The sequence below is a fragment of the Lathyrus oleraceus genome, chromosome 2 (assembly GCF_024323335.1).
Source record: "Lathyrus oleraceus cultivar Zhongwan6 chromosome 2, CAAS_Psat_ZW6_1.0, whole genome shotgun sequence".
NCBI classification, from domain to species: domain Eukaryota; kingdom Viridiplantae; phylum Streptophyta; class Magnoliopsida; order Fabales; family Fabaceae; genus Lathyrus; species Lathyrus oleraceus.
The window spans coordinates 433,653,803-433,679,654 of NC_066580.1; the positions used below are offsets into that span (position 1 = coordinate 433,653,803).

Genomic DNA, 25,852 nt, shown 5'->3' on the forward strand with positions numbered 1-25,852 from the left:
CTAATTAAATTCTAAAATATTAACAAAGATTAAATTCTAAAATCATTCTACATTAAATTAAAAATTCTAAAATAATTCTAAATTACTTTATAATTCTAATTAATCTACAATCATTCCTAAAAAAAGAAATCTAATTAAATTCTAAAATATTTTTCTAATTAACATTCTAAAATAATCAGTATGGGCCTACAAAGAACCAACCAATCGTATGGGGTATAGATAATGAAGTGGGGTGTATCTCTTGATTGGGCCCAAAACTCATAAAAATGAATCAACCCATCCTGTGTGTTTCTTCTTCCTATCACATTTTAAATAAATAAATAAAAATAATAATAATGATGGTAAATAAAAAAAACAATATCAAAACACTCCAAAGTTACACGTCACAAATTAGGTTTGTAGAGAGAGGGAGTAAAATGGGATAGGAAATGAGAGAAGGAGAAAAACGGACCTCCACAACGGCGTGAGCGAGAGTACGATGGCCTGAATGAGAGTACGGTGGTGAAGGCCGTTATCGGCGGCGGCAAGTGGTTGTCGGAATGGTGGAGGTTGCGCCGGTGAGGATGGTGTTACGGTGGATGGAAATCGGGTTAGGTTTTTCTGAATCGAGAGAGGGTCGTGGGAGATCGTCGTGGTCGTGGCTTGAAGATGGAACGCAGAACGACGATGCTCGAGTCGAAAGATGAAGAGCGGAAGCGAATCAATTCCGAAAAGGTATTGTCGAGTTTTTTTCGCTTCTCTCTTATGCTTCTGTTATTTCTTTTCTTTCCCGACTCTATCTCTCTTCTTCTCCTTCGATTACTGATCGATTCGTGAATCGTCGGTGAAGGATTACCGACCGTCGTTTCTGTTATTGTTGTTGTGTTGTTATGTTCTTTAGGTTTTTTTTGAGAAAAAAAAAAGAAAAATTTGTTGTGTATATCTTGCTGTGTTTGCTGTTCTTGCTATGTGTTTCTGGTTTAAGGTTTTTTTGTTTTTTTGAGGAAAAAAATTGCTTTGCTATGTTGTTGCTGTTTAGGTTTTTGAGAAGAATTCTTACTGTGTTGTCTATCCCTGTTAACCTCTCCTCCCCAAATTTATGAAGACCAGATTAAGTCTTAAGAAACTCCTTGCTTTTTTTGAATTTCTCATCCCAGATTATGTGGGATTTGGTTTATTCTGTTTTAAGTTAATTTCAAAAGCGCTTTTTTGATGTTCAAGTTAACCTGTTGTGTAAAGTTTCAAACTAAGTAATTTGTTTAGTTATTTTTCAGTTTTTTAAGCGCTTTTGAAAAGTGCTTTTTAAAATAAGCTATTTTTGTTTTCTGCAAATTACAGGATTGAAGAGACTTTGATGGAATGGAAAAGTGGCTGCTCCAAGCTTCAAGACAGCATGTTTTTGCACCTAGGACCAAAGGAGTGTTTAACCACTTAGTCAAAAAAAATGTAATTATTTAGTCAAAAAATGTAATTATTTAGTTTAATAATTATAGCTCTGAGATATCTAACCTGTTTTTGCAGCAAATTCCACTTAATCAAAAAAATGTAATTATTTAGTTTAATAAAAAATTTTAAAGACAAAATGTATTTGGATTATTTGGAACTTTTTGAATTAAATTTTAATTATGTAATTATCTTTTAAGTTTTTTTTCAAAATTTAACTCAACATTTATTTATGCTAATCAATTTCTACTTTTAAAAACAACAAATTCCTAACTTAAGTATAATGACTTAGTTTTAAAAAAAACAAAATATCTCTAACTTAAGTATAATGACTTAATTTTAAAAATAACAAATTTCTAATTTAAATATAATGACTTAATTTTAAAAAACAAATTTCTAATTTAAGTATAATGACTTAATTTTAAAAACAAAATTCTAATTTAAGTTTAATGACTTAATTTAAAAATAAATTTCTAATTTAAGTATAATGACTTAATTTTAAAAACAAATTTCTAATTTAAACACAAAAACTAAGTATAGTAATTTATTTTTTTAAAAAAACACAATTCTAATTTAAACACAAAAAATCTAAATGTGGGACTTTTAATTTAAAAAAAAAACAACACAATTCTATTTTAAATACAAAAATATAAATATGGAACTTTTAATTTAAAAAACACAATTCTATTTTAAATACAAAAATCTAAATATGACACTTTTAATTTAAAAAAAAAAAACACATACATGTTTCTAAAAAATGCAAATTCTAAATATGGGACTTTTGAAGCAAAGAAATCTCATGGATTAAATCAAAATGGTCGGACAAAATTGGGGTATGACAACTATCACCCCTAATCTAGATGGCACCCAATCAAAAAATTATTATGTGTATGCATAAAAGAGATGTTGAATATGATGAGAATGCTTTGAAATCGCAGTTTCGTATAAATTTTATCCACTATAAACCTTACTAGTAAAAGATGCATGTACCAAGTGTGTGTGTGTGTGTGTCTATATATATATATATATATATATATATATATATATATATATATATATATATATAATATATATATATATATTATAATATATATATATATATATATATATATATATATATATATAATATATATATATATATTATATATATATATATAAACAAGTGAGAAGCAAAAGGAATAGAAAGAAATGCAATTTTACAAGATTTTTGATCTATAGGTCGACCTATACAAGTCATGTGTCGACCTGTACATGTTATGTGCCAACCTGTAGAGGCGGCACATGGAACAGAGTCTACAGACTTTAATATTGAATGCTCACTTGTTGAAACCCAAGATTTACCAATGTGAACCACCATCTCACGCTACCCCTTGATCTTCAAAGCTTTCACTCGATCGAATCCTGAATGCGCACTTGTTGAAACCCAAGATTTACCAATGTGACCCACCGTCTCACGCTACTCATTTGCAAGAACCTTTCGTTCTTTAAAGACTTCACTCGATCAGATCCGAAATGAGTATCTTGTCTGAAACCTTCGAACCCTAAAAGATCTTGAAGGAAAACCCCACATTGGTTTTCTGATTTTAAACCCTAAAAGTTCTCAATCCAATTTTATAGTACAACAAACCTAAACTGGACGCTATCAACCCTAATCTAGATGGCATCCAATCAAAAAATGATTATGTGTATGCATAAAAGAGAGGTTGAATATGATTAGAATGCTTTGAAATCCCGGTTTCGTATAAGTTTTATTCACTATAAACCTTACTAGTAAAAGATGCATGGACAAGTATATATATATATATATATATATTATATATTATATATATATATAATATATATTATATATATATATATATATATATATATATATAAACAAGTGAGAATCAAAATGAATAGAAAGAAATGCAATTTTTCAAGATTTTTGATCTATAGGTCGACCTATACAAGTCATGTGTCGACCTGTACATGTTATGTGCCGACTTGTAGAGGTGACACATGAAACAGAGTCTACAGACTTTAATACTGCAGAACATGAGTCGAGCTATACATCGTATGTAGTCGACCTGTAGTAGAAAAATTCTTCTATAGGTCGACCTTTAATCGTATGTGTCGACCTATACATTGTTTTTCACACAAAAATGATTTTTTGAAGCATACAATCTTTTCTTGATGCATGAATCTTTTCTAAACAATTTCCAAACATGTTGACATGCTTTTTAATTCTAAAATGGACTATTAGACTAAGATGATACCGTCCAATGTACATAAACGCTAATAGTATCCTAGTTTTGACATCATACAAAACACATCTAATGGAAAGTTTCATTCACAAATACATCTTAAATATCATTAAGCTACAAGTATCAATGTTATTGTGTGATGCTAAAGTCAAAGATAATGATGTCAAAATTTGAAGCTTCCGAATCGTGAAAGAGAGGAAGTCTGAAAGCTTGTTTGATCGGGTCTGTCTGAGTGACCAGTTTGACAAACACATCAAAAGTTAGGTCTCAGTGTATTTCAAAATGATCAGATGAATTGACTTACCTCATATAAGTCCAAACCTCATATCTTGATGAATTGATGATTGAGGACACTCAAATAAGTTCAAATATGCATGAAATGATGAATTAAAGAACTTACCTTGATTGTATTTGATCATGGGTTGAGGTTGCTTCATGAGCATAACACAATTGATGAACAAATGAATTATGGTTTCCTTGGGAAACAAGCCTCAAACCCTTTGCTTTGATCAAAATGATGAATTGAGATACTTGGGAGGCATATTTGATGGATGAGAACTTTGGGAACCATTTCCATGCTTGCTTTCATCTTCCCTTGACCATATCAATGCACATAGGATCTCCTATAAGCTTTGGATCTTGTGACTGCTCAAGCTACAAACAAAAGATGTTAGTGACATATTTTTGTGCTTTTGGTTAGTAAATAAAATGAGAAAAGCAATAATATACAATCCAAGCATGCTTGGTGATCTCATACCAACTCTCAAGAGATCCCACCTAAAGATAAAGAGCCAAGATGCTTATGATCCTTGAGGCAATGCAAATGCAATGTTATGATGCCATGAGGGATCTTAGGGTCAAAATTGGGATCTTACAAGTATATTATCCCTTTTTTGTTTAAAACTCATTACAAATCGAGAAGTGAAAAACAATGTTATCACCTTATTCAAAGGATTGAAATAGTCTTGTTGGAGTTGTGTGGGGTTGAATAATTATAATTGTGATATTTGATTAAAAAAAACTTGGCAGAACAAAAGAAAAAAAAAGTAGAAAAAGAAAAAAATTGAAAAAAAAATTGAAAAAGAAAAGAAGGATGTCATTACATATTCCTTCTGATCTGAAAAAAAAAAAGAAAAAAAGAAGAAAATAACTGAGAAGTTGTTGTTTGAAAGTTAACGAAATAATTTTAGTTCAACTCATGCAGCCCTTTCAATTTTATTTTGATCATTTGAATTTTAGCCTAGTACCCCCTTAAGATTTATCTCATTCGTACCCTAGCCAAGTTACAACCGAATAAAAGTCTTTTTGATCTTTGTGTGCATATAATTAAATTGTGGATGTTAGAGTCTTTTCAAGCTTATGGTAGTACCTTCTTTTATGATGTGCTTTGAGTATAAATAGTTAACCTAAACACTTGAGAGTTGAGTGAATTTTATCTTGTGAGAATCTTGTTGCTTTTGATGTACTCTTTGGTAATTTGTTTTTCATATTTGATTTAAATGTCACAAAAGAGTTACTTACTAATATCATTTTCTTGAAGCTTAGACTTAAAACTTTGCTTGACATTGTATCTCGATAACCTTTGCAATTATATGTTTTGTTTTGTTCTTTTTTTTCTTTCTGTTTTGAGTTTTAAATTTAGAATTTTGCTCGGAATACAAAAGTTTAAGTGTGGGGGAATTTGATCAGTGCATTTTGATGCATATTCTTCTATTATTATACTTAAGAAAATCTATAGTTTATTCTACTATTTTTACTATTTTAGTGTATTTTTATATTTAAGTTTATTTTTTGCTTTATTTTATTTCCGTACTTTATTTTCAGCATAAATGATCATTTGATACCTTGTCACTATCTAGACCATAACATGAGCTACGAAAACCGAATTAATGCGTTCTAATTTGCGTTCAAAAGCTAAGAGAAAGAGATACAAGTTTTGTGTTGAAGTCAAAAGCAGATTAGGAGTGAAGAAGGGTCGAATAATTCTTTGAAGTTTCAGACTTAATTAAAATAGTTAGTTTCGGTCGGTTTTTGTAATTTTCAAGTCAGATCCCATAAGGGCTCGAATTTCCCTTTTATTATATTAGGTCTTTAACTACTACAATAATCCTATTCTGAATTTTCACGATACAATATGGCTTAGAAAATTTCATGGAGAACTAAAGTTCACAAGGTTGATCTGTTGTAATCGGTTTCCGCTAATACTTTGAGGTTTCTTAATTTTCAATCAAATGTCTTTTCCCTTTCAATATTTTGTTCTATGTCTTGTATTCTTTATTCAAGTTCTATAGAATATGTGTTGATTAATTTCGATTGATATATGTCTCATAACCGCGTTTGCTTAATTCGTGTGTGCTTAACCCGTTTGCTTAATTCAGAAATTAGGAACACATATCATATATTAGTATCAATGCGCTTGTTATTGTTACTATAATCGAAAAGGGATTAGAATCCGATTAGGGCATGAAAATTATATTAACCAATGATAAGTTAGGAAACCAAAATAATAGATCATCTTATTTCATAATCACTTTTTATAATCATTTTTCATAATCATTTTTTATAATCACTTTTTATAATCACTTATTTTAAATCAAATCGAAACCCCCTATTTTGTTTTCTTATTTGGTTAATTTATCAAGAGTCCTTGCGATACGATACTCGAGTGTCGCTTCCCTAGACTACTGTTCTTAGTTACTCGTTTTTGACCCATGTGCGACAGCAGATCAATAAACTATAACTAATCACAACTAGTTAAATGCAAAGTAATAAGGAAATTCTACCACCAATGATAATTCACAAAAAAAATCAATTGAAGTAATTTGTCGAACCCTTAGTGTGCAATCAATATTGTTTGGAATTTTATGTGATATTGTTGATCTCAAAATCCAATAACAACCTAAAAGGTTTGTGATCAACTCAACAACACCAATTTCAAAATATAGTCAAAATTATTATCCAAACAATTTGATCGAACAATCTATGAAATCGATAATTTGCAAATCGGAAATAAAAGATAGATAGATAGATAGATAAGAGAGAGAGAGAGAGAGAGAGAGAGAGAGAGAGAGAAGTACACAAGTATTTGTTTATGCAGTTTGTAACACCCCAAATAAAGTAAAAGAATTATTTAATTAAGTTAATAATATATTTAATAATTTAATTAAATAAATTGAATTATTGGATTATTATTATTATTTTGGAATAATAATTATTATTGGAAAATATATAAGTGGAATAAGAGAAAAGGTTTTCATTTTTTGGAAAAGGTTTTTTACGTGAAAACTGAGAAGCTGCAGAGAAGAGGAAAAGGGCAAAGAGCTGTAGAGCAAAGGTTGGAGAACGGAAAAGCTTGAAGCTCGAAGAGTTGCCGGATTGTTAAGGTAAGGGGGGTTTATCGTCGTTTAATGGGTATTATCGATTAACATGTAATGGGTAGTGATAAGCCGTCGATTGACCCTAATTGGGATTTAGAATGCTGAGAAATTATGTTGAATAAGTTGTATTAAAGCTGAAATTGAATTTGTGTTTGAGTGTATTGTGAATTTCTGAGCGTATAGCTTTTTACGGAAGTTGCATCGGAGGTCCGGAAGTCCTCCAACGGCGGAAAATGCGGAAACTCTGCATTCTGCCTTGTGTTAGCGCAGGAACTGCTGTTTCGCCTGCGTTAACCGGTTAACCCAGGGTGTTAACCGGTTAACACTGTTATAAATTGTGAAAAATGTTGAGTTTTGCCTGCGTTAACCGGTTAACCTATAGCGTTAACCGGTTAACACTGTTGCGTTTTGCCTGGAAGTGTAATTTTCCTGCGTTAACCGGTTAACCTATAGCGTTAACGGTTAACACTGTTGCAGTATGTAAAAATGGTTGATTTTTATGATGTAAGTGTAATTGGTGATTGGCCTATTGTATCCAATTGTGATAAATAAATTCGTGGAGTCTATGTTGCGAAATGTTGATGCAAATATGTTGATAAGTTGTTTTTGTGGAAAATATTGAGTTGTAGGCTGATGAGCCAAAGTTGATTTTTAAGTTGTTGTTGCTGAAAAAGCTGTTATGTTGTCGTTGTTATTATGTTGTTGAACTTTCAAGTCGTACATGCCATATACATTCATATGCATTAAGTCGGGGCTTTTGCTCACACCACGTTGGCCTGGATTGGCAAAAAATTATGGGGCTTTTGCTCACACCACGTTGGCCTGGATTGGCAAAAATTTTAAGTTGAAAGTTGAAGGCTTATGCCTTGATGCCCACTAAACTGGCAATGATTTTAAGTTGGGAGTTTTACTCCAAATGGTACCACATGCATGAAGAGTCGAGTCTCATTTGAGTTGCATTTACGTTGTGTTTGAATATGATGTTGAGTTGAATATGCTGCTACCGAATGCATGATATGATGTGGGTGATTAACGTGTAAAGTTACTTAACATAACATGATGATTGATAATATTTGTTATATCGATTGAGGAACTCACCCTTACAGTTATATTTTTCAGGTAACGAGCAGTGAGTTGAGTAGAAGCTAGTGCTTGAAGTCTAGAGTGGTTTTAGTGGGTCATGCTCTGATAGATGTAACATCGGGACGGGATGTTTTATTTGTTGAATAAATGTTAATTTTAAGATATTACAGATGTTGAATGTTTCTATCCGCTGCGAATTTTTAAAGAAGTGTTTATGTTGGATTAAATAATGAGCATGACTGATTTTTACGGTGAATTATGTGAAGTATTATGTGACACCCTTGGTGCATGATTACTCTGATATTGATTTATATGCTGTTGTTTTAATTAAATATTTGGGGGTAATTAGAAGGGTGTTACATTAGTGGTATCAGAGCAGGTTGGTCTGTCCGGCCAGTTGTCGTGTCGTTACTGTCTAACAATTGTGTAATTGTTATTAATCTAACGTTAAGTTGTATTGTATTGATAAGTTGAAATGGCTGGAAGGAATGACGCTGCAATGGCTGCCGCAATGCAAGCAATGGCACAAGCGGTGCAGAACTTGCCAAATGCTGGTGGTGATGCTGGGTCACGTAGCTTGGCGACTTTTCAGAGAGAGAATCCGCCGGTGTTTAAAGGGAAGCATGATCCAGATGCAGCCTTGGGATGGTTGAAAGAGATTGAGAGAATCTTCCGTGTTATGGATTGCACTCCAGCTCAGAAGGTTCGGTATGGTACTCACATGCTAGCAGTCGAAGCTGATGACTGGTGGCTAGAGACTCACGAGAGGTTGACCGTGGCAGGTGAAGTCATTACTTGGGATGTATTCCGTAGGGAATTTCTGAGGAAGTATTATCCGGAAGATGTCCGTGGTAAGAAGGAAATTGAATTCCTTGAGCTGAAGCAAGGAAACATGTCTGTCACTGATTATGCTGCGAAATTTGTGGAGTTGTCCAAATTTTATCCTCATTACACTGGTGGTGGTGCTGAATTTTCGAAGTGCATCAAGTTTGAGAACGGATTGCGCTCTGAAATTAAGAAGGCTGTTGGGTATCAGAAGATACGCATTTTTACTGATTTGGTTGATAGCTGCAGGATATTTGAAGAAGACAATAATGCTCATTACAAGATTGTCAGTGACCGCAGAGGCAAGCAACATCAAAACCGTGGCAAGCCGTATGATGTTCCAGCTGGAAAAGGGAGACAAAGAGCTGCTCCGGCTCAGAGAGCTAGTGGGGGAGGTGCTCCTACTGGTATAGTTTGCTTCAAGTGTGGTCAGGCTGGTCATAAGAGTAATGTATGCATTGCTGAAGTAAAGAGGTGTTTTCGCTGTGGTAAGATTGGCCATGCAATAGCTGATTGCAAGCACAAGGAAGTGATTTGTTTTAATTGCGGAGAAGAAGGGCATATTGGAAGTCAGTGTCAGAAGCCGAAGAAAGGGAATCAGTCAGGAGGCAAGGTCTTTGCTTTATCGGGTTCTGAGACTTCTGCAGATGATCGTTTGATCCGAGGTACGTGTTATATTAATGGCTTTTCTCTTGTAGCTATTATTGACACAGGTGCGACTCATTCCTTTATATCTTTGGATTGTGCTGTGAAACTTAAGTTAGAGATATCTGAGATGTTTGGTAGTATGGTAATTGATACTCCTGCGAAGGGTTCAGTGACTACTACTTCGGTTTGTTTAAATTGTCCTTTGAGTATTTTTGGTAGGGACTTTGGGATGGACCTAGTGTGTCTTCCACTAGTGCAGATTGATGTTATTTTGGGTATGAACTGGTTGGTGTTTAACCGAGTTTCTATCAATTGTTTTGATAAGACTGTGATATTTCCTGAGAGTGAGGAAGGAAAGAGTTTGTTTCTATCAGCGAGACAAGTGGATGAAGAGGTAGCTGATGGGGCAGAGTTGTTTATGCTGTTAGCGACTTTGGAGGCTAAAGATAAACTGGTGATTTGCGATCTAGCTGTGGTGTGTGATTTTCCTGATGTGTTTCCGGAAGAAGTGAATGAATTGCCGTCAGAGCGTGAAGTGGAGTTCTCTATTGACTTGGTACCTGGTACTAGGCCGATATCGATGGCTCCGTACCGTATGTCTGCTGTTGAGTTAACTGAATTGAAGAGTCAGTTGGAAGATCTATTGGATAAGAAATTTATTCGTCCGAGTGTGTCACCGTGGGGTGCACCAGTGCTATTGGTTAAGAAGAAAGAAGGTACTATGAGGTTGTGTGTGGACTACAGGCAACTGAATAAAGTGACGATCAAGAATCGGTATCCTTTGCCGAGGATTGATGATTTGATGGATCAGTTGGTTGGTGCAAGTGTGTTCAGTAAAATAGATTTGAGATCTAGGTATCATCAGATCCGTGTGAAAACAGAGGATATTCAGAAGACTGCTTTCAGAACAAGGTATGGACATTATGAGTATTCTGTAATGCCTTTTGGTGTGACTAATGCACCTGGAGTATTTATGGAGTATATGAATAGGATTTTCCATCCGTACCTAGACAAGTTTGTGGTGGTGTTTATTGATGATATTTTGGTGTATTCGAAATCTGAAGAAGAGCATGCTGAGCATTTGAGAGTGGTTTTAGAAATTCTCCGAGAAAAGAAGTTATTTGCTAAATTGTCCAAGTGTGAATTTTGGTTAGGAGAGGTAAGTTTTCTTGGTCATGTGATTTCAAGAGGTGGTGTGGCTGTTGATCCTTCTAAGATAGAAGCGGTATCTAAGTGGGAAGCTCCGAAGTCTGTTGCTGAGATTCGAAGTTTTCTTGGTTTGGCTGGTTATTATAGGAAGTTCATTGAGGGATTTTCTAAGTTGGCGTTACCGTTGACAATGTTGACTAGAAAGGGGAAAGCGTTTGTTTGGGACTCAAAATGTGAAGAAGGTTTCCAAGAGCTAAAGAGAAGGTTGACTACTGCTCCTATTCTGATATTACCGAGTTCGTCGGAATCATTTGAAGTTTATTGCGATGCTTCATTGTTGGGTTTGGGTGGCGTGTTGATGCAGAATAAGCAGGTTATAGCTTATGCTTCAAGACAGCTGAGGGTTCATGAGAGGAACTATCCGACGCACGATTTAGAGTTGGCAGCTGTGGTGTTTGTTCTGAAGTTATGGAGACATTACTTGTACGGGTCAAGATTTGAGGTTTTCAGTGACCACAAAAGTTTAAAGTATTTGTTTGATCAGAAAGAGCTGAATATGAGGCAGAGAAGATGGTTAGAGTTTCTGAAGGATTATGACTTTGGGTTGAATTACCATCCGGGTAAAGCAAACGTAGTGGCTGATGCATTGAGTCGGAAATCATTACATATGTCTATGTTAATGGTTAAGGAATTGGATTTAATTGAACAGTTTAGAGACTTGAGTTTGGTGTGTGAGAGTACTCACAATAGTGTTAAATTGGGAATGTTGAAGTTGACAAGTGGTATTCTGGATGAGATCAGAGAGGGTCAGAAATCTGATATGCTTTTGGTTGATAAGTTGACTCTAGTGAATCAAGGTCAAGGTGGCGAATTCAGAGTTGATGAGAATGGTATTTTGAAGTTTGGTAGTCGGGTGTGTATTCCGGAGGTTACCGAGCTTAAGAAGAGTATTCTTGAGGAAGGACATCGTAGTGGTCTGAGTATTCATCCTGGAGCTACGAAGATGTATCATGATTTGAAGAAGTTATTTTGGTGGCCGGGAATGAAAAGAGAAATTGCGAGTTTTGTCTATTCTTGTTTGACTTGTCAGAAGTCAAAGATTGAGCATCAGAAGCCGTCTGGGCTAATGCAACCGTTGGCTATTCCAGAGTGGAAGTGGGATAGTATCAGTATGGATTTTGTTTCTGGTTTACCGAGGACAAGTAAGAATTTTGAAGCTATTTGGGTGATTGTTGACAGATTAACAAAGTCGGCTCATTTCATTCCGATTAGAATGGATTATCCGTTAGAAAAATTGGCTGAGTTGTATATTGAGAAGATTGTAAGTTTGCATGGTATTCCGTCGAGTATTGTTTCGGACAGAGATCCTAGATTTACATCGAAGTTCTGGGAAGGTTTGCAGAGAGCTTTGGGAACTAAGCTGAGATTGAGTTCTGCATATCATCCGCAGACTGACGGTCAGACTGAGAGGACGATTCAGTCATTAGAAGATCTTTTGAGAGCTTGTGTTTTGGAAAAAGGAGGTGGTTGGGATTGTTATTTACCGTTGATTGAGTTTACCTACAACAATAGTTTTCATTCGAGCATTGGTATGGCGCCGTTTGAAGCTTTGTATGGTAGGAGATGTCGGACACCGTTATGTTGGTGTGAGTCCGGTGAGAGTGTTGTGGTCGGACCGGAAATTGTTCAACAGACTACAGAAAAGATTAAGATGATTCAGGAGAAGATGAGGATGGCTCAGAGTCGTCAGAAGAGTTATCATGACAAGAGGAGGAAGTCACTCGAGTTTCAAGAGGGAGATCATGTGTTTCTTCGTGTTACTCCGATAACAGGTGTTGGTCGGGCTTTGAAGTCGAAGAAGTTGACACCTCGATTTATTGGTCCTTATCAGATTTTAGAGAGGATAGGAGAGGTAGCCTATCGTATCGCGTTACCGCCGTCACTTGCGAATTTCCATGAGGTTTTTCATGTGTCTCAGTTGAGGAGGTACATTCATGATCCGTCGCATGTAGTCCAAGTGGATGATGTACAGGTGAGAGATAACCTGACTGTTGAAACATCGCCTATGAGGATCGAGGATCGAGAGTTGAAGCAGTTGCGGGGTAAAGAGATTGCCTTAGTGAAGGTAGCTTGGGGAGGACCAGCAGGTGGCAATGTGACTTGGGAACTGGAGAGTCAGATGAAGGAGTCCTATCCAGAGTTATTTGTTTGAGGTATGTTTTCGAGGACGAAAACTCTTTTAGTGGGGGAGAGTTGTAACACCCCAAATAAAGTAAAAGAATTATTTAATTAAGTTAATAATATATTTAATAATTTAATTAAATAAATTGAATTATTGGATTATTATTATTATTTTGGAATAATAATTATTATTGGAAATATATAAGTGGAATAAGAGAAAAGGTTTTCATTTTTTGGAAAAGGTTTTTACGTGAAAACTGAGAAGCTGCAGAGAAGAGGAAAAGGGCAAAGAGCTGTAGAGCAAAGGTTGGAGAACGGAAAAGCTTGAAGCTCGAAGAGTTGCCGGATTGTTAAGGTAAGGGGGGTTTATCGTCGTTTAATGGGTATTATCGATTAACATGTAATGGGTAGTGATAAGCCGTCGATTGACCCTAATTGGGATTTAGAATGCTGAGAAATTATGTTGAATAAGTTGTATTAAAGCTGAAATTGAATTTGTGTTTGAGTGTATTGTGAATTTCTGAGCGTATAGCTTTTTACGGAAGTTGCATCGGAGGTCCGGAAGTCCTCCAACGGCGGAAAATGCGGAAACTCTGCATTCTGCCTTGTGTTAGCGCAGGAACTGCTGTTTCGCCTGCGTTAACCGGTTAACCCAGGGTGTTAACCGGTTAACACTGTTATAAATTGTGAAAAATGTTGAGTTTTGCCTGCGTTAACGGTTAACCTATAGCGTTAACCGGTTAACACTGTTGCGTTTTGCCTGGAAGTGTAATTTTCCTGCGTTAACCGGTTAACCTATAGCGTTAACCGGTTAACACTGTTGCAGTATGTAAAAATGGTTGATTTTTATGATGTAAGTGTAATTGGTGATTGGCCTATTGTATCCAATTGTGATAAATAAATTCGTGGAGTCTATGTTGCGAAATGTTGATGCAAATATGTTGATAAGTTGTTTTTGTGGAAAATATTGAGTTGTAGGCTGATGAGCCAAAGTTGATTTTTAAGTTGTTGTTGCTGAAAAAGCTGTTATGTTGTCGTTGTTATTATGTTGTTGAACTTTCAAGTCGTACATGCCATATACATTCATATGCATTAAGTCGGGGCTTTTGCTCACACCACGTTGGCCTGGATTGGCAAAAAATTATGGGGCTTTTGCTCACACCACGTTGGCCTGGATTGGCAAAAATTTTAAGTTGAAAGTTGAAGGCTTATGCCTTGATGCCCACTAAACTGGCAATGATTTTAAGTTGGGAGTTTTACTCCAAATGGTACCACATGCATGAAGAGTCGAGTCTCATTTGAGTTGCATTTACGTTGTGTTTGAATATGATGTTGAGTTGAATATGCTGCTACCGAATGCATGATATGATGTGGGTGATTAACGTGTAAAGTTACTTAACATAACATGATGACTGATAATATTTGTTATATCGATTGAGGAACTCACCCTTACAGTTATATTTTTCAGGTAACGAGCAGTGAGTTGAGTAGAAGCTAGTGCTTGAAGTCTAGAGTGGTTTTAGTGGGTCATGCTCTGATAGATGTAACATCGGGACGGGATGTTTTATTTGTTGAATAAATGTTAATTTTAAGATATTACAAATGTTGAATGTTTCTATCCGCTGCGAATTTTTAAAGAAGTGTTTATGTTGGATTAAATAATGAGCATGACTGATTTTTACGGTGAATTATGTGAAGTATTATGTGACACCCTTGGTGCATGATTACTCTGATATTGATTTATATGCTGTTGTTTTAATTAAATATTTGGGGGTAATTAGAAGGGTGTTACACAGTTCACCAATCAACCTCGCTATGGGTATGTCTGCCCTCAATTCGAATGCAAATTGAGATAGTGTAATGTATCTTACTTTGTAAATGTATGTGTACAAGAGAGATGTAGCAATCTAACCCTACAAACCTAGGCTTGATGTTAATTCTACCACCTTTTCTTCCCTTGATCAAAGCTTGATCAAGTAACCAATAATGTCGTCTCGATTCACTGTCCCACGCTACTTCTTTGCAGGAAACCTCTTGTTCTTCAAAGCTTTCACTCGATCGAATCCTGAATGCGCATTTGTTGAAACCCTAGATTTACCAATGCGATCCACCGTCTCACGCTACTCATTTGCAAGAACCTTTCGTTCTTTAAAGACTTCACTCGATCAGATCCGAATTGAGTAATCTTGTCTGAAACCTTCAAAACCTAAAAGATCTTGAAGGAAAACCCCACCCTGGTTTTCTGATTTTAAACCCTAAAAGTTCTCAACCCAATTTTACAGTACGACAAACCTAAATTGGACGCTATCAACCCTAATCTAGATGAAACCCAATCAAAAAATGATTATGTGTATGCATAAAAGAGAGGTTGAATATGATGAGAATGCTTTGAAATCCCGGTTTCGTATAAGTTTTATTCACTATAAACCTTACTAGTAAAAGATACATGTACCAAGTATATATATATATATATATATATATATATATATATATATATATATATATATATATATAAACAAGTGAGAAGCAAAAGGAATAGAAATAAATGCAATTTTTCAAGATTTTTGATCTATAGGTCGGCCTTTACAAGTCATGTGTCGACTTGTACATGTTATGTACCGACCTGTAGAGGCGGCACATGGAACATAGCCTACAAACTTTAATACTGCAGATCATGAGTCAACATATACATCGTATGTGTCGACCTATAGTAGAAAAAATTCTTCTATAGGTCGACCTATAATCGTATGTGTCGACCTATAAATGGTTTTTCACACAAAAATGAATTTTTGATGCATACAATCTTTTCTTGATGCATGAATCTTTTCTAAACCATTTCCAAACATGTTGACATGCTTCTTAATTCTAAAACGCACTATTAGACTAAGATGATATCGTCCAATGTACATAAACGCTAAGAGTATCTTAGTTTTGACATCATACAAAACACATCTAATGGAATGTTGCATTCACAAATACATCTCAAATATCATTAAGTTACAAGTATCAATGTTATTGTGTGAAGCTAACGTCAAAGATAATGATGTCAAGACTTAAAGCTTCCTAGTCGTGAAAGAGAGGAAGTCTGAAAGCTTGTTTGGTCGTATCTGTCTGAGTGACCAGTGTCTTGTAAAGGCACAAATGTACTTTTTTTAAATACTAAGGCAAAATCATACACACACACACAAAAAAACCTTTGAGAAACCTGTCTTTTTTTAGTAAAATCACCTGGAAATATTTTTAAGGCCTAGTTAATTGATTATGAGATTATTTGATCAATTGAAGGTCTTTTTACAACTAGATAATCGATTACTTGGACAGTTCAATGGGCTACTTGTTCAACCTCTAGACAAAATTTGGATAGTGGAGTACTTGCTTTATCGGTAGATCAATGTGGACGACAATGGTGTATGCTAGAAAGAATTGTCCCAACTTCTTGGATATGATAACGAGGGTTAATGCTACATTCTCTATCTTTTGGTAACATGTCTCAGGATTGGCTAAGGCTTTATAGATAAAATACATTTGACTTCAAGTGGAATCCACCTCTCTTATGAGAACAATACTAATAACTTCAATGGAGATGGTCGTGTAAAGGAATACAACTTCCTCGACCACCGGTCAGTATATGACTTGAGAGGTTGACATGACCATATTCTAGGATGTGAATGCTTGCTCACACTCTGAGGTCCATTCGAAACATGATTTTTTTTCTCAACAACTTGTAGAACTATATAGCGTGTTGAGTCGATCATCAGCCTAAATCACTCCACTAAGGCATTAAAGGTACAATGTAGCCCTTCTCTGGAATTTCACATTCGATCAATGCAAGAGGTTGTTGCCTATCGTTAGATGTCATCAGACGATCCTCTGTGTCTCACACCAAAAGGGTAAGGAATGTCCATAATAGTCATTATTCATATGTAAAGCATCTCATGTGAGATATGAGGTTTTCACTCTCTAATCCACAACTCAAAATTTCCTTTTCTCTTAATGACTTGCGTTTTAAAATCTCACGAAGTTGTCTCGGAGGTGTTGTGCAATGAAGAGTACTATATTTTTATATTATTAATGATAACTTATGCCCTAAAGATATGTGTTTTTATTTTGGTGAAGCCCTAAGGACACAGATTGAGAAACAATAAATAAAAAATTTGTGTTGAAAAAAAAGTTAATTATAAATTTTTAATCAAATCAATGTATAATTTTAAAAATAATTTTTTTATCTTCAATATAAACTTTTTTTATTTATAAATTTCTTAACATATACTCTTAAGGACATAAGTTAACACCATTTGCAAGAACCTTTCGTTCTTTAAAGACTTCACTCGATCAGATCCGAATTGAGTAATCTTGTCTGAAACCTTCAAAACCTAAAAGATCTTGAAGGAAAATCCCACCTTGGTTTCTGATTTTAAACCCTAAAAGTTCTCAACCCAATTTTACAGTACGACAAACCTAAATTGGACGCTATCAACCCTAATCTAGATGAAACCCAATCAAAAAATGATTATGTGTATGCATAAAAGAGAGGTTGAATATGATGAGAATGCTTTGAAATCCCGGTTTCGTATAAGTTTTATTCACTATAAATCTTACTAGTAAAAGATACATGTACCAGGTGTATCTATATATATATATATATATATATATATATATATATATATATATATATATATATATAAACAAGTGAGAAGCAAAAGGAATAGAAATAAATGCAATTTTTCAAGATTTTTGATCTATAGGTCGACCTATACAAGTCATGTGTCGACCTGTACATGTTATGTGCCGACCTGTAGATGCGGCACATGGAACAGAGCCTACAAACTTTAATACTGCAGACCATGAGTCAACATGATTTATAGTAGAAAAAATTCTTCTATAGGTCGACCTATAATCGTATGTGTCGACTTATACATGGTTTTTCACACAAAAATGAATTTTTGATGCATACAATCTTTTCTTGATGCATGAATCTTTTCTAAACCATTTCCAAACATGTTGACATGCTTCTTAATTCTAAAACGCACTATTAGACTAAGATGATATTGTCCAATGTACATAAACGCTAAGAGTATCTTAGTTTTGACATCATACAAAACACATCTAATGGAATGTTGCTTTCACAAATACATCTCAAATATCATTAAGTTACAAGTATCGATGTTATTGTGTGAAGCTAACGTCAAAGATAGGAAGTCTGAAAGCTTGTTTGGTCGTATCTGTCTGAGTGACCAGTGTCTTGTAAAGGCACAAATGTACTTTTTTTAAATACTAAGGCAAAATCATACACACACACAAAAAAAAACCTTTGAGAAACCTGTCTTTTTTTAGTAAAATCACTTGAAAATATTTTTAAGGCCTAGTTAATTGATTATGAGAATATTTGATCAATTGAAGGTCTTTTTATAACTAGATAATCAATTACTTTGACAGTTCAATGGGCTACTTGTTCAACCTCTAGACAAAATTTGAATATTAGAGTACTTGCTTTATCGGTAGATCAATGTGGACGACAATGGTGTATGCTAGAAAGAATTGTCCCAACTTCTTGGACACGATAACGAGGGTTAATGCTACATTCTCTATCTTTTGGTAACATGTCTCAGGATTGGCTAAGGCTTTATAGATAAAATACATTTGACTTCAAGTGGAATCTACCTCTCTTATGAGAACAATACTAATAACTTCAATGGAGATGGTCGTGTAAAGGAATACAACTTCCTCGACCACCGGTCAGTATATGACTTGAGAGGTTGACATGACCATATTCTAGGATGTGAATGCACAAAGGTACTTTTTAAATACTAAGGCAAAATTATACACACAAAAAAAAACCTTTGAAAAGCATGTCTTTATTTAGTAAAATCATCTCAAAATATACTCTTAAGGACATAAGTTAACACGACTCAATAAATTAAACAAAATTTAATGAACAAAAACCAATATTAATATTTTTTATGACTTAATTTATTTTAAAAGTTGGATATGATCTTTTAGATTTAAAAAGAGTCGATTTGGTTGTTTAGTTACTCATTCATATATATTTTTAAAGTATAATTTTATTATTTATTTAACTTTTAAAAATAAAATGCTAAAAAAATGTATATCTCCATTAATTGAAAGAGCACTTACTAAGTAGAAAAGCTTTTGTGTCATAATGTTGAAGTTCATTACCACCTTCAGAGTAGTTGCGTGGTCAAAAGCACTTTAGTAGCAAACTGTAAGAAGAGAAGAAAGAAAAAGCACTTTTCCGTAGACGTTTTTTCAGTAAAATTGGTTCTGCATTATGAAGCTTGGATCTTCAAACTTTGAAGAAGGAAGCAAGGTTGCTAGAGCAAACTGGGTATGTGTTTTTGTGCTGCTAACGCCAATGAAAACAAAAAGATCGAGTCTGTCAGAACACCGTGTGGCCACCCCAGTTGATAGACTCAACCGAGAACGATCATCTACAGCTTGGATGAGACCACAACATGCGGATCATCTGGGCCGTTAATCACGCTCTGATCACACGGTTGTGATTCATCCACCAGACTTATGTTCCTGTCTCCTTAGAAATCAAGGACACAGTAGTACGAGCCTATAGAACAGATCCTGTTCAAGTAAGGTCGTGCTTTTAAGTGCTCTGATTTGGTTATATAAACGTTTATGATTTTCTTCACTTAACCGTTGTGGGAGTAATATAATGCCTTTCGTTGTAGCTCTCAGTTTGGGACTTATATTTCAAAAAAAATGCTTCTGATAAGTCTCTTAATCTTTCCAGATTTTGTTACCATTTCAACAAACAGGGGCATCTTTTCATGATTGGTAAGATTTTATAGATGAAATCGTTAATATGTTTCTAAAGTTCTTTTCTTTTTATTTATATTTAGTGGTAGTTATTATCAGTAGCTAATTCATTTATTTAATCAATTTTAATTTGTCATATGGAAATTTTCATTAAAATCAAACAAATTTTCTCTCCTCAGAAGAATTCTGCTTTGGATGGATAGACTGGCAGCGTTAAATTAACTGATAATACGTGTCACCTCATGGTTCTATACTCTTAGTTAGTGTATTTTGTTTACAAGCAGTTTGATACACTGATTTCAATTCCAATCTATGAATACAAAATTATCATTATCCCTTTACTTTCATTTGAGCTGTGAATAGCTGATGCGTTTACATGATATATTATTTCTCAGGTAGAAAAGCCTTAACATTACTTGGACTTCAAAGATATGGATGAGGCAAACATGCCAGATTCTGGCCGAGTGATTTTAGCTGATGGAGTTCTTCAAGCTTGTTCAGCAACACTTGGGTGACAATATCGATGAGAAGATTCCAGAGGAAGACACTGAGTCGTCTCCTTCCCACAGAAGCTATATCTAGTATATGGGGCTGTCACATTCAACTGAAATTAGATTTAAGTTTCTCTGGTGTATATTTGAATTATCAGAATCAGATACATTCACACAAAAATGACAGTTTGGTAAACAGACATGACATAAGCGGAAGCTAGATTTGGGGCTTCCAGACGACACACCTTCACTTCTCTTCTCTTCTCCTGTTGGATTTAGGTTTAATTCAACAACGTTGTTTAAGCAACATCCTATGGTAGGTGCTGTGAGGTAATGAGCTCAACCAGACACAGTCCATGTCTTCATCTCTTACAACAATGGCAAAACCTAACCATGAAAAAAATGAAACAAATCCATGCTCACACCATCACCAACAACCTCACTCGCTTCTCCTACATCTCCAGCAGAATCTTAGCCTTCTGCTCTTTCTCACCGCGCGGCAGTTTTCGCTATGCAGAGACCCTTTTCACCCACATGCCCAATCCCAATCTCTTCGATTACAACTCCATCATCACCTCTTACACAACAAATTCACAATTCCACAAATCACTCTCGGTTTTCACCAAAATTCTCAACACCAACGTTCGCCCCAATTCGAATACTTTCACCGCCCTTGTAAAAGCATGTGTTACACTTTCTTATCTAGAACAAGTCTTTACTCTATCCATGAAAATGGGGAATTCATCTGACGTGTATTTCGTGAGCTCGGTTATCAATGTGTTTTCGAAACACGGAGCAATACACCTTGCTCGTAACGTGTTCGATGAAAGTTCTAACAGAAATGTGGTTTGTTGGACGAGTCTCGTGAGTGGCTATTGCAGTTGCGGGTTGGTTAATGATGCGAGGGAATTGTTTGACGAAATGCCACAGAGAAACGACGCGTCGTATAGTGCTATGGTTTCTGGGTATGTTAAGAACGGTTTTTTCAGTGAGGGAATTGAACTTTTTCGTGAATTGAAGAAGAACCAGGGTTATGCACGTGTGAGACCCAATGGATCACTTTTTGTGAGTGTTCTTAATGCGTGTACCATGGTGGGTGCTTTTGAAGAAGGGAAGTGGATTCATTCTTATGTTGAGGAAAATGGTTTGGAATATGATCTTGAACTTGGAACTGCTTTGATTGATTTTTACACGAAATGTGGATGGGTAAAGAGTGCAGAGCAAGTGTTTGACAAAATGCCTGTTAAAGATGTTGCTACTTGGAGTGCTATGATTTTGGGTTTAGCTATTAATGGGAATAATCTGATGGCTCTGAAACTGTTTGAAAATATGGAGAAGGTTGGACCAAAACCTAATGAAGTTACTTTCATTGGAGTTCTCACAGCTTGCAATCATAAAAATATGTTGGGTGTAGCGTTGCGGTCATTCGGAATTATGACTGAAAAATATGGCATAACACCATCCATTGAACACTATGGATGTGTGGTTGATGTTTTGGCTCGAAGTGGACAAGTAATAAAGGCCTTAAGTTTCATTAGAAATATGCATATTGAACCTGATGGAGCTATATGGGGGGGTCTTTGCTTAATGGATGTTTGATGCATGGTTATTTTGAATTGGGACAGACAGTTGGCAAGTATTTGATAGAGTTTGAGCCTCAACATAGTGGTAGATACGTCCTTCTCGCGAACATGTATGCCAATATGGGTAAGTGGGAAGGTGTTTCTGAGGTAAGAAAAATGATGAAAGACAGGGGAGTGGTGATTGTTTCTGCTTGGAGTTTCATTGAAATTGATCAAAGCATCCACAAGTTTGTTGCTGATGACAAGTGTTGTTTGAATTCAGGAGAAATTTATGAAGTCTTAAGTGACTTGGGAAGGAAAGTTGAGGAATTTTCAGGATACAAGGATGCCTTTTTTTCATTTGAAATTTGAAAGAATATCTTATTTATGGGTTTTGAAAGAATATCTTATAAAAATTTGTACTTTATGGGTTTTGTTAAGGTTTGAAGAAGGAAGCAAGCCAGGTAAGCAATAAACTGCCACTCCTTTCCTTTTTTTTTGGTTTTGTTTTGCTATAAAAACGTGTACTTGATATTCTCTGGTTTGTTTATTGCAGAAAGATGTTGTTTTGAGTCTGGTTATCGGGAAAGATCATCTACGGCTGAAGATGATGCCCACAATACGGAGATCATCCTGGCCATTAATCACGCTCTGATCATGCGGTCATGATTCATCCATTACACTTATGTTTTTGTCTCCTTAGAATCCAAGAACACAACAGTAAGAGCCTATAGAACAGATTATGTTTTTTGTTTTTTTCAAGTAACTCTGGTTTGAGGAGCTTTGTGCTAAATTGGAACCCCTAATCTCGGATCCTGGAGCTGGTAATCTAAGTTGGTTCATGGCATTGACAGATTGCTTGATTTGAGACTTTTGATTGTTGCTTGGCACCTTGATCTTTGATCTAGCCAAACCCTTAACACTTGGTTTGTTTTGGTTGGTTCCAAGCATGCTTGCATCATATTCAACTGCATCTCATTGGACTCAAGTCACCCCATCCGTTAAGCTTCATTTATCCAAAGCTCATTGGTTCTAATTGGGTCATAATGCTATTATGAACATGCATCCCATCATCTGTTCAAGAACTTCTCTGTCTTACTGATTGTAGTCTCCTTGGAAAAACAATTCATATATTGCAGTATCACTTTGCTATTACATGATATATTATTTCTCAGGTAGAAAAGCCTTAACATTACTTGGACTTCAAAGATATGGATGAGGGAAACATGCCAGATTCTGGCCGAGTGATTTTCGCTGATGGAGTTCTTCAAGCTTGTTCAGCAACACTTGGGTGACAATGTCGATGAGAAGATTCCAGAGGAAGACACTGAGTCGTCTCCTTCCCACAGAAGCTGTTGCTCAAACATTTTTGTGGGGGCGTTGTATATATATTTCTTCGATCAACTTGTTGTGCATTGAAGAGTACTACTATCTTCTTTCATTGGTGTTTTTGAATAAAATATGTTAAGCCTGACTATTTTGCATCCATAGCCATGTTAGATTTTGTTCGTGAAAATGGTAAGGTTTGTAAAAAATCACGCAGAACAAAAGATGGAACACATCGATTAGCTTAGTACATCTCTTCTGTTACAAGGTGAGTTATATTATTTATTGTTGTTTCATGTGTTATATTTACATTGAAGCTTGTATGATGATGTAAATTTGAGGAGAAAAACTTTCTATTTTTGGCAGTTTCCAATTACAGGTCAACTTACTATTTTAGGAAACTTTTTGTCTGACTTCAAATTCTCCAATCTTGATCTTTGAAATGACAAATGAGACTTATATGATCATGAATGAAGCCTTTCAAACCATCTCCCACCTTCAAATCCATAAAATCAGGCACAGTTGACCACAGTTGACCATAGTTGACTTTCTAGGGTTTCTGGTGGACTGAACAATGACTGATGACTTCTGAGCACCCAATCCTTGACCAAATCACTTCAAAAGGACCCCTAGGTCATGTGAACATGTTGGACCAACCCTAGGGCCTTGCCTCCTTGAGAAATGCACTTGCTTGCTTGATTGACTAATCTCCTGACCAGTTTGACCTAATTTTGTCAGAGGACTTGCACTTGGGCAAAGGACAATGCAATGCTATGCTATGGACTATGTTATGTTAATGACCTAATATGAGAATGTATGTACAAATGATAGGTGCAAATTTGAGGTGCTACACACATCTGCGGAGATTGTTCTACTTCTTTTGTATGTCGATGATATGGTTATTACTGGTTCTGATCATGCTTCCATTCAGCGACTTAAACAACAATTACATGCCTCATTCACATGAAAGATCTGGGTAATCTACATTATTTTCTTGGTCTTGAGGTTCATTCTACATCCCAGGGCATCTTTCTCCATCAACACAAGTATGCTACATATTTGATTTCTATGGCCGATCTCGAATCGGCTAATCCGATAGATACTCCTCTTGAAGCTAATGTTAAATATCATCGTGATGATGGTGATCTTTTGCCTGATCCCTTATTGTATCGACAACTTATGGGTAGTCTCAACTACTTGACTATTACTCGCCGTGATATATCTTTTGATGTTCAACAAGTAAGTCAATTCATGCATTCTCTTTGCCATCTTCACTTGGTTGCGGTTCGTCGTATAATTCGTTACTCAAAGGGAACCTCTCACAACAGATTATTCTTTTCAGTTGGAATTTCTCTTCAGTTGAGTGCTTATAGTGATGCTGATTGAGTAGGGTATCCTGATACTCGTCGATTTGTTACTGATTGGTGCATGTTTCTTGATTCTTCATTGATCTCATGGAAAAGTAAGAAGCAAGTAAGAGTTTCTAAATCTTCTACTGAATCAGAGTATTGTGCCATGTCTGCTGTTTGTTCAGAAATACTTTGGCTGTGTGGCTTTTTGGCTGAACTTGGATTTCCTCAAACAGAGTCAACTTCACTTTATGCTTACAATACAAGTGCCATTCAAATTGTTGCAAATCCTCTTTTTCATGAACACATCAAACAATATAGAAGTTGATTGTCAATTGCAGATTGCAGATATTCTTATCAAGGTTGTTCCACGCCCACGACATCAGTTTCTTGTTAGCAAATTGATACTCTTTGACCAGCCACATCAATTTGAGGGAGGATGTTAATCAGGAAATAATCTTTGTATCTATTGTGAATAATTTACTTTCATAAAATAGAAAATTAGTTATTACGAGTTGTAATTAGTCATTATGAATTGTAATTACATATAATTACTAACACTACTATATATAATATCAAATGCAATGAAAAATGCAAGAAGCCAATCTTCCTGACGAGTATCCTTAATTAGAAACGTTGATTACTTTGATAAATTAAGTATGTTAAATAAATTATTGTATGGTTTGTAATTTGCTAGTAAGCAATGATATTTCATATTTTATGATTTCTTAATTACCACTGGATACAAGCAATTTAATGCTCAGTCAATCCTTTCATAATGTTTCATGATGCAAAATTTACTTTTTTTTTATCTATGTAAATGACACTGTCTACGCATGAGATGATTATATTGAGATTCAGTCTATCAATATATATCTAAAAAAGTTAAAAGAAAATGAAATGATTAATTTACCTTTTTTTTAAACCACACGCTGACATGTCATAGCTTTCGTTGCATCCTTTGTATATCACGCATGCACACTCTCACTCTATCACTACCATCAAATTTAATTCAGGCGAGTCATTACTCCTTTTAACCGCGTTCTCCAACTATGTCCTCACAACTTAAATTTCAAAATTCCCACCTCAATTCTTTCTCCAACATTGATGTATATCTCTATGATTAAACATCAACAGTTTATCATTTGAGCCAATCTTTACTCTTGATTCTTCACCTCTTTTGCGCTTATCATTCTCTCTTCATTTCTCATATAAGTAAATCTTTAGTATTTATCTCTCCAACACACTGAAGATAAGCTCTCATTTTTTCAAAGTTCACGTTTTTTCAAATCTCACATTTTTACTAATGTATATGTTAATTGTTTTTTTGCAGTTTTTTCTCTCTGAAATAAGGATTTGTTCATCCATTATCCAAGCTCACATTTTTATTAATGTATATATGTATGA

The 25,852-nt window shown here is 35.1% G+C and overlaps 1 long non-coding RNA gene, 1 other non-coding gene and 1 pseudogene across 2 annotated transcripts; 2 read left to right on the forward strand and 1 right to left on the reverse strand.

Moving 5' to 3' along the window:
• Positions 1–365: 365 nt before the first annotated feature.
• LOC127120001 (uncharacterized) lies at positions 366–1,487 on the forward strand. The gene is made up of 2 exons (XR_007802983.1): positions 366–714; positions 1,318–1,487. It is a non-coding gene; the product is annotated as an uncharacterized LOC127120001 (long non-coding RNA).
• Positions 1,488–19,319: 17,832 nt separating this feature from the next.
• LOC127124779 (small nucleolar RNA U3) lies at positions 19,320–19,540 on the reverse strand. Its single transcript, XR_007804252.1, has one exon. It is a non-coding gene; the product is annotated as a small nucleolar RNA U3 (small nucleolar RNA).
• Positions 19,541–19,543: 3 nt separating this feature from the next.
• On the forward strand, positions 19,544–24,953 carry LOC127120002 (pentatricopeptide repeat-containing protein At5g06540-like; annotated as a pseudogene).
• The last annotated feature ends 899 nt before the right edge of the window (positions 24,954–25,852 follow it).